Source organism: Microcebus murinus, chromosome 10 (assembly GCF_040939455.1).
Source record: "Microcebus murinus isolate Inina chromosome 10, M.murinus_Inina_mat1.0, whole genome shotgun sequence".
Taxonomy (NCBI): domain Eukaryota; kingdom Metazoa; phylum Chordata; class Mammalia; order Primates; family Cheirogaleidae; genus Microcebus; species Microcebus murinus.
The window spans coordinates 57,360,184-57,375,445 of NC_134113.1; positions in this window are offsets into that span (position 1 = coordinate 57,360,184).

Here is a 15,262-nt window from a genome sequence, read left to right on the forward strand (position 1 = left end):
TGAACCTCAGTTTCTACAGCTATAAAAGGGATATTGGCCGGGCAAGGTGGCTCACACCTATAATCCCAGTACTTTGGGAGGCTGAGGCAGGAGGATCCCTTGAGCCCAGGAGTTTGAGGTTGTAGTGAGCTATGATTGCATCACTGCACTAGGCCAGGCCCCAGAGTAAGACTCTGCTTCAAAAAAAAAAAAAAAAAAATTAGGAGTGTCCACACTGCAGGGACATAGGAAAATATATTAGGTAGGGTACAGAAGGTCAAAATATTTATATTCAGAACTATTGTAGAAACTAGACAGTGTGTCTCTCCTATCTACCCAGATTCCCCACCTGGTTCTAGGGAGACATCTGGGTAAGGAAAAGGAAAAACATTAGCTCCTGGGGAAATGAGGACAAGGGTCTCTGAGAGATGTGGGGCACATCCTTTTCTTTGTATTTTAACAGTATATATAAGACATCCTTTCATGTTAATAAATACAGATCTATCTTATTATTTTTAATGATGGCATGGTATTACATTACATGTATATACTATAACTAATTACATATATTTCAATTGTTTCCAATATTTTGCATTTTAAAAACATTTTTTGAGGCAAGATCTTGCTCTGTTGCCCAGGCTAGCATGCAGTGGGTTGATCATATAGCTCACAGCAATCTCAAACTCCTGGGCTCAAGCAATTCTCCTGCCTCAGCCTCCTGAGTAGCTGCGACTGCAGTTTTGCACCACCAAGCCTGGCCAATTTTTCTATTTTTTTGTAGAGATGACATCTCGCTATGTTGCTTAGGCTGCTCTTGAATCCCTGGCCTCAAGCAATCCTCTTGCCTCAGCCTTCCAAAGAGCTAGAATTACAGTTTTGAGCCACCAAGCCCGGCCTCAATATTTTGCTCTTATAAACAGTTCAGGGCACCCTCACTGCGTAGATGAACATCTTTGTGTAAATATATATATATATATATATATATATATATATATATATATATATATCTTTGTGCTCTTTCCTCAGGGAATTTTCTAGATGCAGAATTACTGGAACATTAGGGGTGCTTTCTTCAAATGTACACACTGCTAAACTTTTCTCTAGAAAGCTTATATGAATTTATAGTACATGGTGTTGCCTATCTTCCCACCCTCTTGCTGATATTGGGTTTTGTCAACTTTTAAATTTTTGCCAATCTGATAAGCATAAAATTGTATCTAGGTTGTTTTTATTTTTCATTATGATCATTACTTTAAAAAATTAGGTATATTTTCCTGGGTACCAACCATTTTTGTTTAATATTGTATTTTTATTTTGTTTATTTGTATGTTTATTTTGATTGGCTAACCAAGCTTTTTAAAAAAATTATATTTATCATTTAATTAAGCTCTTTATTTTGAGATAGTTACAGATTCATATGTAGTTGTAAGAAATAACAGAGAGATTCCACGGCCCCTTTATCTAGTTCTACCAATGATAACATCTTACAAAACTATACACAGTTGTGTACAATGTCATAACAGGATATTGACAATATAATCAATATACACAACATTTTTATTATCACAGGCTCTTTTATGTTGCTTTTTTTTTTTTTTTCCAAGACAGGGTTTTGCTCTGTTGCCCAGGTTAGAGTGCAGTGGCGTCATCATAGCTCACAGTAACCTCAAACTCCTAGGCGCAAGCAATCCTCCTGCCTCAGCCTCCCAAGTAGGCACACACCACCACACCCAACTAATTATCCTAGTTTTTGTAGAGATGGGGTCTCACTATGTTGCTCAGGTTGGTCTTGAACTCCTGGCCTTAAACAATCCTCCTGCCTCAGCCTTCCAAAGTTCGAGAATTTCAGGCATGAGCTGCTGCGCCCAGCCCATGTTGCCTTTTTATAGCCACCCCTACTTCCCTACCACCTCATCTCCTCCTTAATCCCTGGCAACCACTAATGTATTCTCCATTCTATAACTTTGTTATTTCTAAAGCTATATTTTTAAACAGAATTATATATTAAAAATGTAACAAGTTCTTTTTTTTTTTAATTTGGCCAGTTAATTTCTTTCTGTTTTTTAGTAGAGATGGGGTTTCACTCTTGCTCAGGCTGATTTCGAACTCCTGACCTTGAGCAATCCTCCCGCCTTGGCCTCCCAGAGTGCTGGGATTACAGGCGTGAGCCACCACGCCCAGCCACAATAAGTTCTTTATATCATTAAATAAGCAATCAGTGTTCAAACTGCAAATTTGTCTCGTATTTTTTGTTTGCTTGCTTAACTCAGGATCCAAATAAACTCTATACTGTGCAATTGGTTAAATTTATTTTAATCTATGGATTCCTACTCCATCTCTTATTTTAACTTTATTTTACATACAATAAAATGTTCCACCAGCCTGAGCAAAAGTGAGACCCTGTCTCCACTAAAAAATAGAAAGAAATTAATTGACCAACTAAAAAAATATAGAAAAAATTAGCCAGACATGGTGGCACATGCCTGTAGTCCCAGCTACTTGGGAGGCTGAGGCAGGAGGATCACTTGAGCCCAGGAGTTTGAGGTTGTTGTGAGCTAGGCTGATGCCATGGCACTCTAGCCCGGGCAACAGAGTGAGGCTCTCAAAAAAAATAAATAAAAATAAGTTCAGATCTTAACTTTTTCATTCAACTAATTTTGTATATACCCATGTAATCATCACCCAAAACATGCAGAACATTACCATGCCCCCAGAAAGTTCCCTCATGCCCCTTGTCAACTACCCAATCAAAGGCAAGCGCTTACTTATTTCTACCCTCATATATTAGCTTTACCTGTTTTACAACTTCATAGAAATCTACAGTGTGTACTCTTTTATGAATGGCTTTCATTCAGTTTAACATTTTTCACTCAATGTAACATTTTTAAGATTAATCTTTTGCATATATCATTTGTACCTTCTTTATTTATTTTTCCTTTTTTTCATATAGGAAAAGCAACCTTATGATTTGTACCTTCTTATTGCTCAGTAGTATTCTATTTATGAATATATCACAATTTGTTTATTCATTTGTTGATGGACATTTGGGGTGTTTCTAGTTTGAGGTTATTATTAATAAGGCGGCTATGAAGATTCAAGTGTGCACTTGAATATGTACTCTGTTGTTGGGTAGAGTGTTCTTAAATATCAATTAGGTCATGTTTGATGGTATTTTTCAATCACTGTGTCGTTAGTGATTTTCTTTCTACTTGTTCTATCAGTTATTGAGAGAGAGGTGATGAATCATTGTGGATTTCTCTATTTACCTTTGGTTTTACGTATTTTCGAAGCTGTTTTTTTGTTTGTTTGTTTGTTTTTTGGGTTTTTTTTGTTTTGTTTTGTTTTGTTTTTTTGAGACAGAGTCTTGCTTTGTTGCCCAGGCTAGAGTGAGTTCCATGGCGTCAGCCTAGCTCACAGCAACCTCAAACTCCTGGGCATTAGCAATCCTTCTGCCTCAGCCTCCCGAGTAGCTGGAACTACAGGCATGCGCCACCATGCCCGGCTAATTTTTTCTATATATATTAGTTGGCCAATTAATTTCTTTCTATTTATAGTAGAGACGGGGTCTTATTCTTGCTCAGGCTGATTTTGAACTCCTGACCTTGAGCGGTCAGCCCGCCTTGGCCTCCCAGAGTGCTAGGATTACAGGCGTGAACCATACTCCACCTTTTTTTGATTAATGTTAGCATGCTATATCTTTTTCCATCATTTTATTTTTAAACTATTTGTGTCTTTATATTTACAGTGGTTTTATTATAAGCAGAATATAGTTGGATCTTGCTTTTTTTTTATCCCATCTGTTAATCTTTGCCTTTTAATTGGGGTGTTTATTTATTTATTTATTTATTGAGACAGAGTCTTGCTTTGTTGCCCAGGCTACAGTGAGTGCCGTGGCGTCAGCCTAGCTCACAGCAACCTTAAACTCCTGGGCTCAAGCGATCCTACTGCCTCAGCCTCCCAAGTAGCTGGGACTACAGGCATGCACCACCATGCCTGGCTGATTTTTTTCTATATATATTAGTTGGCCAATTAATTTCTTTCTATTTTATAGGAGAGACAGGGTCTCGCTCTTGCTCAGGCTGGTTTTGAACTCCTGACCTTGAGCAATCCGCCTGCCTTGGCCTCCCAGAGTGCTAGGATTACAGGCGTGAGCCACCACGCCCAGCCTTAATTGGGGTGTTTAGACCATTAACATTTAACATGACTATTGATATGGTTTAAATCTACCATCTTTCTATTGTTTTCTACTTGTCCCATAAATTCTTTCTTCTTTTTTCCCTCTTTGTATGCCTTCTTTTGAATAAATTGTGAGTCCACAAGTGGAATGAATGATACATTTTATTTTATTTCTTATATCCTATTGTATGTCCTTTATTCATTTCATGTTTTTGATATTTTGATCATGTTGCTATTCATTCCATTTCACCTATTCCATTGTTGTTTTGGAAATTCTACTATACTTCTCCACTACCTTGATAGCTACTTTTCCTTCCCAGCAATAATAATAAAACACATATTTCTTTATCATTATTTGAAACTATACCAATTATTTCTTCCATTAATATTTTTCATGTCCTGCTGCTTCTACCAATAAGGGAGACCTGTAGGATACATTTGCTTACTTCTTTCACTCTGCTTCCAACTTCTAGGTTTTGCTGAGATAGGATAGTACTTATGGCTCTAGATATAATCAGGTATCTATCAATCTCTATGAACATTTAACTATGTAATATTTTGCCAGGTTTCTTGCTTACTAGTTCTTTCTCCTCTTCACCTTCCTCTATCTTGATTTGTCTGTTCTGTAATCAAATCTTTCTTGAATATTTCCCTCAGGTTGGGTATGAGATTGATATATTCTCTGAATCCTTCAGATCTCCAAATATCTTTCTTTTGCCCTGACAGGTGAAGGTTTTCCCAGCTGGGGATGAGATTCCTGCATAGCCATCCTTTTCTCTTAGTTTTCCCACTTTTGACTTCCAATGTTGCAGACAAAAGTCCTGTGCCAATCTGATTCATTTCCTTTTGTATTAATAGATAACTTGCTCTTTCTGCCTAGAAACTTGAAAATGCTTTTCTTTAACCTCGGAATTTAGGAGTTTCATGTCTTTCCTTGTTGTATCTTCCTGTTCCCTTTCAGTCTGCAAGCTCAGATCTTTCTTCAGGTCAGCAAAATATTCTTCTATTCTTTAATTATTTCTTCTCCTCTATCTATTCCTTTCCTCCTTTTGGAACTAGTGTATTTGAATGTTGGGACTACTGGATCTATTCTCCAAGTCTCATATTTTCCTCATTATTTCCATCTCTTCATAGTATTTGCTCTGTGCTTTTTAAAATATTGTTTCCACTTGTTCTTCCAAGCCACTAATTTGAGTCTCAGCTGTGACCATTCTCTCTTTCAATACATACACTGATTTTTAGTTGCTGTTGTTTAAAATAATGTATTTTAGTTCCACAAAAATTTGGGGGATTTTTTTTGTTTTTGGCACACTACTTGACTCTTTAAGTGCTAATAGTTTCCTAAGTTGTCATATACCTCTTCCAGTGGTTACTGTGCTTTCTGGTGGCCAGGGAAACCAGCTATAATAACCTCATCCCTACAAGGCCAAGCTCTGTGAGTCATACTCTTCCACTTTTCCCATGGTCCTGATCTCTGCTCAGAGGCTCTCTCCAAAGCTGGTCTGCATGGTGCAAGAGTGAGGAAGCTCCTCGCCAAGGCTACACACCAGGTCTTCTCCCCCCTTAACCTTAAGTTCAAGTCTTCACTTGGCACCCTGTCCACTGGCCCTAGCAGCAACATGGCTAAGTAGATGCAGGTGCTTGGAGATGGGAGTGGAAGAGTGGAAATTTCCTCAGAACAGTAGTTCTCAAACTTGGGCATGCATTAGAACCACCTCCAGGGTTTGTTAATACAGAGTTTCTGATTTATTATGTCTGAAGTGAGGCCTGAGAATTTGCATTCCTAACAAGTTTCCATGGCAAGCCCATGTTACTAATCTAGGAACCACACTTTGAGAACCACTGCTTTAGAATACACCAAACCAAGTCTTCCTTCTTTTCCACCCTCTTCCTCTTCAAAATTATACTTTTTTTTTTTGAGATGGGATCTTGCTATGTTGCCCAGGCAGGTCTCCAACTCCTGGGCTCAAGCTCTCCTCCCACCTCAGATTCTGAGTAACTGAGATAACAGTTATGCAAGCCACACCAGCCTATCCTTTTTTTTAATGGTATGGAAATTAACCCAATGTCAGGTACCTATCGTCCCCCGGTTTATGTTTGGCTCTCCAGCTAGTTCCTAGTGCTGGGTCTGTGCACACGCAGGCTCCATCCAAGGCCCCTCGTCCACCCAGGCCCTCGCAGGTGCTGCCCTGACAGGCCCCGGCCCTCAGTCTGAGGAATGGGCGCAGGCAGAGGGCCAAAGGCTCTCAGGGCAGGCCCTCAGTTAGGCTCAGTTGCTGTACAGGTGAGTCAGACCAGAAAGCGCCACCTTTGTGCGGCCTCAGGACCTCTTCCCCCTTTAGGCGCCCTTGTGTTATTACCCTTGTGCCCACAAGACGGCTGCCACTGCCGTGGCCCCACTCCAGGACCCTCAGGGGTCGTGAAGCAGGTGGCGGCTCTCACTCCTGCAGAGTGATGTGGGGCACCTGCAGTGGGGGTGGGCTTGCGAGGGTGGTGTGTGGGGGTCTGGGGCCACCCTCTGGACTCTCCTTCCCGTCTGAGGTCTGCGAGCCTTGCCCCATCTGTGTCCTCCAACCGCCTCCCCTTAACCCCTTTGATTTTGTCCAGTCTTTTCTCTAAATCGCCGTGCCGGAACCCTGTGTACCACCCACTCCACTGTCGGTGGCCCCCTCCCGAAGCCGCGCTGGGCCGGTGGTCAGTGACCTCCGCACCACCCCCACGCCCCACTGTTTGGCGCTCGCTCCTCCGTGCTCCACTCTTTGGAGCCCGCTTGCACAGCAAGCGCTCCCCTGCCCCGGGACACAGACCTGAGTGAGCATTTTGGCAATGTCCAATGCTCCTACTGTTCTCTGGAGGATTTCCTTTCCGCTCTCCAGAAGAACTATTGCATTCTTCTCTCTGCTCCCATCTTCCATCTCCAAGCCCGCAGGTCCCATCAGCTCTCCTTTACTGCAGTTCCTTCCCATTGGCTGGAGGAAGAGCCCTCCTCACATCAACGGCCATTCCCTGTCCTCACACCATCTCCTGAAGTCACCCCTCCGTGCCAGGCGCCACCCCTCCGCTTTCCTGTCTACCCAACTGCGCCAACAGCATCCCGACCTGCCCTTCCACTATCCCGCCTCGCTGTCTTTCCTTCTCTTCACAGCCTCATCACGCGTCTGTCTCACTTCTCAGCATCCTGTCATAGCCACACTTCTTGAAAGTTGTCTGTGCTCACTGTGGAGGTTTCTCACCTGGCCTTTGCTGGCGCGTTGATTGGGGGTCGACAAAGGGGCCTCTCATCTGTTAGCGTGGGTTATTCATGCGCTCCAGCCCCCGTTCCTGCCTGTCATTTCCCTCCTCATCCTAGGACTCACTCTAGCACATGATGAGTCTGTATGTAGTCTTGAAAAATACCGTGTTTTACTATTCCTTTGTATTTATATAAATTAATTTATGCTATAATTCTCATCCCATTTCATTCGTCACTTTCAAAAGGCATGTCAATGGTGCTATAGGTAAATTTAGCTCGTTTCTGTTGATTCTTGTCTGGTGTTCCATCATATGCACACACCACATTTTATATGTGCCTTCATTTAGTAGTGGACATGCAATGTGGGCCTGCAGGGATAAGGGTTCTCTGTGGGATTTCCCAGAGGCTGGTTCTTAAGTATACTTAATTTCACAAGAACTGCCAGATAGTCTCCAAAATGGCTAAACCTGGAACCATTTGTATTCCCACCCTAAGTGCATGCATGAAGTTCCTGTTGCCTCATATTCTCAGAGCTTGAGGTATCTAATTTGCTTTGCATAGAAACAGCCAGTTGTTCCACCACCATTTGTCGAAAAGACTATCCTTTTGCCACTGAATTGCCATTGCATCTATTTTAAAAATCAATTGATCAGGCCAGGCATGGTGGTTCACGCCTGTAATCCTAGCACTCTGGAAGGCTGAGGTGGGAGGATCGCTCAAGGTCAGGAGTTTGAAACCAGCCTGAGCAAGAGCCAGACCCCGTCTCTACTAAAAATAGAAAGAAATTAATTGTATTCTGCTCAATGACTGAGCTGAAAAAAAAAAAAAAAAAAAGAAATTAATTGGACAACTAAAAATATATACAAAAAATTAGCCAGGCATGGTGGTGCATGCCTGTAGTCCCAGCTACTCTGTAGGCTGAAGCAGGAGGATTGCTTGAGCCCAGGAGTTTGAGGTTGCTGTGAGCTAGGCTGATGCCATGGCACTCTACCCCAGGTAACAGAGTAAGACTCTGTCTCAAAAATAATAATAATAATAATAATAAATAAATTGATCAGCTACTTTGTGTGGCTTGAGGAGAGAACATCCCTTGAGGCCAGGAGTTTGAGACCCACCTGGGCAACATAATGAGACCTGGTCTCAAAAACAAAAATCAGTTGATTTTATATGTCTGGATCTAATTTTGGACTCTCATTTCTGTTCCATTGATGTATTTGTCTATTATTATGCTAATGCCATATTGTTTTGGTTATCATATCTTTCTATTAAGTCTCAAAATCAAGTAGTGTAAGTTCTCCAACTTTTTTTCTTTTTTCAAAGTTAGGTTGGCTATTCTAAATTATTTGCATTTCCATATGAATTTTAGAATCAACATGTCAATTTCTACAAAAACCATGCTGAGATTTTGATAGAGATTACATTGAATACATAGACCAGTTTGGGGAGAATTGACATCTTAGCAATCCATAAGCATGATATATTTTCTCCATTTAGTTCTTATTTAATTTCTCCTAGCAGTGCTTTTAGTTTTCAGGGTATGAGACTTACACATCTTTCATCAGAGTTGTCCCTAAATATTTTATAGTTTTTGATAATATTGTAAGTGGTATTGTTTTTAAATTTAATTTCCAATAGTTTATTGCTAGTATATAAAAATACAATTGATTTATGGATGATTTTATATCTTACAACCTGTTAAACTAGTTCTAGTAGCTTTTTTTTGTAGATTCATTAGAATTTTCTAGAAAATGATCATATCATCTGACAATAAAGACAATTTTACTTGTTCCTTTTCAATCTTTACATATTTTATTTCCTTTTTCTGTTTCATTGCCTGGCTAGAACCTTTAGCACAATGGTAAATAGGAGGAAAGAATGTGGACCTCCTTGCCTTGTTCCTGCTCTTAGGCAAGATGTTTTATATATATTTATACATATATAACTTTGCATATCTATATACATTTTCATATGTATCAACTTTATTCCAATAAAATTCATATACTGTACAACTCACACGGTTATGGAGGTCAAGAATTCCCATGATGTCATCCACAAGCTGGAGAATCAGGAAAGGCAGTGGGACAATTCAGAGTCCAAGGGCATGAGAACCAGGGCAGCCAATGGTATAACTCCCAGTCTGAGGCCAAAGGCCTGAGAACCAGGGGTAAGGAATGGTATGATCCCAGAGTCCAAAAGCCCAAGAACCAGGAGCTCCAACATCGGAGGGCAGGGGAAGTTGGATGTCCCAGCTCAAGAAGAGAGAGAAGTTGCCTTTCCTCTGCCTTTTTGTTCTATTGAGCCCTCAACACTGGAAGATGCCTGCCCACATTGGTGAGGGTAAATCTTCTTTACTCGGTCTACTGATTCAAATGTTAATCTCTTCCAGAAACACCGTCACAGACATACCCAGAAATGATGTTTTACCAGCTATCTGGCTCAGGTAAGTTGCCACATGAAAGAGAGAAGACACAAATCACCAATGTCAGGAATGAGAAAAGTGACAATACTACAATACTAGAGTCAATGGATAATTAAAGAATACTAAGGAAACAAGTTCCTGTTAATAAATCCCACAACTTAGATGAAATAGACAAATTTCTTAAAAGACAAAGTTTACTCAAGAAGAAATAGACCTGAATTGTCCTTATCTATTAAAGACACTGAATTCATAGTTTAAAAATCTTCCCCCAAAGAAAATCCCAGTGTCAAATACCTGGTGTACATAATCCTCAAGTCTGTCTACACTGGCAGAAGGGGACACCACCTCCACTTGACATTAAAAATACTTAAACCCCTGAGCTAACTTTAAAATGTATGTTGTTATAAGAAAGCTAAAAATAGCATGCTACAAATTAAGGAAATATGCAAGCTAATTATGTTGGCACTAGAGAATTTGCTAAAAATGAACTCCAAGAATATTTTCAAAACTAGGCCATCATACTGACTGGATCCCTCTAACATGTGGAAACTGGATCTCAAGAGCTGACAAAATATCAGTCTAGAAAAGAAAGCGTAGATTTATTGCATTCGTTGGGAGAAAATTAGAGAAATGGTAGTTTGTACAAACAAATGGTTTTCCTCTTTAGAGTAAAATGCATCTTCCGCTTAAGAGACAGACACTTTTGTGACTTTGTCAAGAACCTTAGCCCTGCCCAGCCTCAGCTGCCTTACTTGTAAAATACAGCTTGAAAAAGCTGCCCAAAGGCCAAGGTTATGACAGGTGAGTACTTATAAGGGTCTTTCAACCTCATGAGTTATAATTCTATGAAACTTGTAATGCTGATGCTAAATCATGAGTTGTAAAAACATTGCCATCTTTATACAAAACTCCAACATTTTCCACTTAACATTAAAACTCTCTAAAAATTAGGGTGTGTCAATTAAGCACCCCAACTCTGGACCTCATTCCCTCACCTACACTCCCTAGGTTATCATCCATTCTCTCTACTCCCCTCGGCTAGTCTCAGGGGAACGTCACTTTGTGTGTGATTTGTGTCTTCTCTCTTTTTTGCCTGTTCATTTTAGTTAGGTTTATTGCTGTGGTAGTTGATTTTGCATGGCAACTTGCCTGAGCCAGATAGCTGGTAAAACGTCCTTTCTGGGTATCCTTTGAAAGCTCTGGCCCTTAGCACAACTAAGATAGGTCAGGAGATCCATAAGGATGTAAGTTTATGTTTTAAAAGAACTGAACATACCCGGTAGCAATGACCACACCTGGTGCCTAGGTTGTGGTTTCTAAATACTATTCTCTACTAAAAGGAATCAGAGCTCCTTGAAGAGATGGTTGGTTTCAATACCAACCAGAGAAAGGGCAAGACAAGCCTGGAACATTTTTGTTGTGCCAAGAAATAAGGAAGTGCCAAAAAAAAAGAGGGGAAAGTCATGTCAAAAGGACATGGAAGGCTGGGTGCGGTGGCTCACGCCTGTAATCCCAGCATTCTGGGAGGCCAAGGCAGGAGGATCACTTGAGCCCAGGAGTTTGAGGTTGCTGTGAGCTAGGCGGACGCCACGGCACTCACTCTACCCCCAGCAACAAAGCGAGACTCTGTCTCAGAAAAAAAAAGAAAAACAGGACATGGAAGCCAGATTATTAATAAAAGGTCAGAACTCGGACCATTTAAATTTTAAAATAATCAAGGACAGAAATGAATTATAACCTCTTGAATAAAACAAGGGTCCATATTGATAATAAATATGAATGAATAAGGAGAAGGGGCAGCTGTTTTATAGTTTAATGCCAAAAGACAAAAGTGGAGGGAATGCTGGAGTCAGAAGAAGTCTTTTTGCAACCATTGTAATAAATTTTGGCTTGGGCAAGAATCTTGAGTGGATACTAAGTCGAGGTGGGGAAAAATGAAGAGGAGCAGGATTATTTGCATAATTTCAAACTGTCTGCTCATGGATTACTTATTAGTTGCAAGGGGGAACATAGTAACTATATATTGTGGAGAGAACACACAAAACCTTAACCAATTTTGACCTTGATCAAATTAATACCACTAATAAGGAGCAGATAGACATTATAGGTGTTGGGATGTGCTTCCCCTTAAAAGAACACAACATGACTTATGTCACTTACCAGCCCAGAATGCATGAGGAAACACCAGGAATTGATGAACAATTTATAAAATAATTGGCCTGTATTTTTCAAAATGTCAATGTCATTAATGACAAGGAAAGGCTGAGGAACTATTTTAGATTAAAGAAGATAAAGAAACATGACAACAAAATGCAATACATGATCCTGAACTGGGTACTGTAGGAAGAAAATCCTACAAAGGCATTATTGGGACAATTGGCAATTTTGGGATATGGACTTTATAGTGTCAATGTTAAATTTTCTGAATTTGATAATTGTGCCATGATTAAGAGAATATTCTTGTTCTTGGGAAATATGCATTACATACAGTGTTAGGAGATAAAGGGAGATAATATATACAACTAACTTTCAAATGGTTCAGAAACAATAAATTAATATGTGCATATGTAGAAAAAATGATAACGCAATTTTGTCAAAACATGAAAAATTGATAAATTTGTGGGGCCAGGCGTGGTAGCTCACACCTGTAATCCTAGCACTCTGGGAGGCCGAGGCGGGAGGATCACTTGAGTTCAGGAGTTCAAGACCAGTCTGAGCAAGAGTGGGTACTGTAGGGGGAAAATGCCCATCTCTATAAAGATCCCATCTCTATAAAAAGGAAAAAAAATTTTTTAATTGATAAATTTGCATAAAGAGTATATGGGAGGTCTCTATTCTTACAACTCTTCTACAAGTTTGAAATTATTTCAAAGTAAAAAGACTTTTAATTTTTTAGAGACAGGGTCGTTGTCACCACACCAGGCTAATGGTTTTTTTTAGAGATGGGGGTCCTGCTATGTTGCCTAGGCTGGTCTTGAACTCCTGGCCTCAACTGATCCTCCTCCCTGGCCTCCCAAAGTGCTGGGATTACAGGCATGAACCACCACACCTGGCCCTAAAAATATTTTTTAAAGGTACATAAATAGAAGAGAAATAGCCAAATGAGAATGGAAGGTGTATAGGAACAGTTTAGGCATCTAGTCAAATTCCAACTTCATAGTACTTTTTCACCTACTTTCCTAAAAAGCCTCTTACCCTCAACCTCAGAGAGCTGCCATATGTCATAGATACCCCACCCAGCTTCTTCGCTTCCCAGCCCCTGATTACCTCCCTGTGAAGGGCACCATCTTCCTTCCTCAGCCAAGAGGAGGCTGGCCTCTGAGATACTTTGACTCCTTTGCTCTTTTCTTTTTTTTGCTCAGTCATAACACAGCTTCTGTTTTTTGTTTTTTGGTTTTTTTTTTAACGTGGTGTTTGTTTTGTTTTGTTTGAGACAGGGTTTCCCTCTGCCGCCTGGGCTAGAGTGCAGTGGCGTCATGGCTCACTGCAGCCTCAAAATCCCAGGCTCAAGCAATCCTTCTGCCTCAGCCTTCCAAAGTGCTAGGACTATAGGTGTGAGCCACCACAGCTGGCCTTCTTTGTGCTTAAAACCAAAACACCCTTTCCAACATTGCCACCTATCCAGGTGTTCCCAATGTTTTTGTTCTCTCATTTGATGGAAATGTGATTTCCCCAGGCCAGAGGTAAGATAGGTGACTAAACCTGGGAATGGCCTCATCCTTCCTGCAAGCAGTAGATCCACAGCATACGGTTAATAAAACAGCCCTAACTCCCACACCTGTGAATTAGATACACCTGCCAACAGAAGCCGGTTAGCTCCATGGTTAAAAGCCAGAAACATGGTCTGAGTTTCGTTTCTGGCTCTACTGCCTAAAAGTTGTGTGACTGAGAGCAAGGCAACTAGTTCCTGGAGCTCGTTAATCATTCACTCAACAATAGTTCCCACCTAATAAGTAGCAGACACTATTTTAGGAGGTAGTAATACAAAATCTCTGCTCTCAGAGCTTACATTCTAGTTGGGTAAGACAGAAAATAGAAAAATAACTAAAATATGTAGTATGCCAAGTGCCTATATATGCTATGGAGAAAAACAGGGCTGATAAGGGAATAAGAAGTAGAGAAATAGGAGGTGAAAACGTAGTTTTAAATAGTCAAGGAAGGCTTCACTGAGGAGGTGACATCTGAACAAATACCTAAAGGAAAAAAAAAGGGAGCTAGCCATGTAGATGGATGAACATTGAGCAAAAGGGGACATCAGGGGCAGACACCCTGGAGTGGCAGGTCTCAGTTGAGGGATGACTGAGATGAAATCTTAAACTCTTTGAGGACAGGGGACAGAATTATACATAGTAGGAGCCCAGCGAGTGTTGACAGGAGAGAGGAAGCCAGGAGAGGGAAAGAGAGAGACTTAGTGAATCCAGAGATTTTGAGGTTGAATTTTGGGAAAGGAGGAAAAGCAACATCAGTTTTATAAATTTGGAAAAAAGAAAAAAAACAGGTGATTAACTGATTTTATGTCCTGTTCTTTTGGCCTTGTCTTAAAAGTATTTCTTAAATGGATATGATTCAAGGAATTGGGAGATTTTTGTTTTTGCTTTCTGGATTTGAGTTGAAAATAGGGATTTTTTTTCTTTTTTACTATATTAGAAACGTTTTGAAGATATATACAGAATCCTTTAAGATGAGGGTTTAGAGTTCACAGTGATATTCTCAAAACAATTTTTTTTATTTGGAAGAAATTAAAATACCATTTATAACAAGAATAACAAGTTTATAGGGGAATTACTAGTAATTTATGGATGAATGGAAAGGCTTATTTTGGTCTCAAATGTTGTTGTCAAGAGAATTGAGTCTGCGATTTGGATGTTCTTTTACTATGGTTTGTACAGTCTCTATTGGCCTCTTCAAATAACTTTGGATGATTTCTACATGACCACGTTGCTGTTTTCATAAATGGTATTTTTAGGAATTGGAAATAACAGAAAGTTCTGGTAGACTTGCCACTTGTTCTTAATAACTTGTGTAGCCAAATGCCTCTTTCCCAGAAAGTGACTGAGAAACACCACCAGCCAGGATCTTAAATGTTAAATAGATGTTTTTTTGTAAGACAGCAGCAATACCAGGGGACATAACAGTGGTTTGCTTGCTGGTTTGTTGTTGCTGCTGTTATTGTTTATTTATTTATTTATTTTTTGGCTTTTCTGTTCTTTAAATTACAGAAGAAAAACCTTTTGTCTGTGTGTGAAGATTTTTCCAGAGTGATAAGTGGATAAGGCTCTGGTCACAAGATATAATCAGTGACCACTTTGTTTCAATGTCACCAAAGTACAATTGATTTTAGAGTGACTCTACTTTTAGTCCTTTCTTTCCCACTAAAGACTGTGGGGGGAAAAATTATTCCTATATTTAGCTTCTCTTATACTTGCTTTTTTTAAAAAAAGAAATAAAGTTCTCCA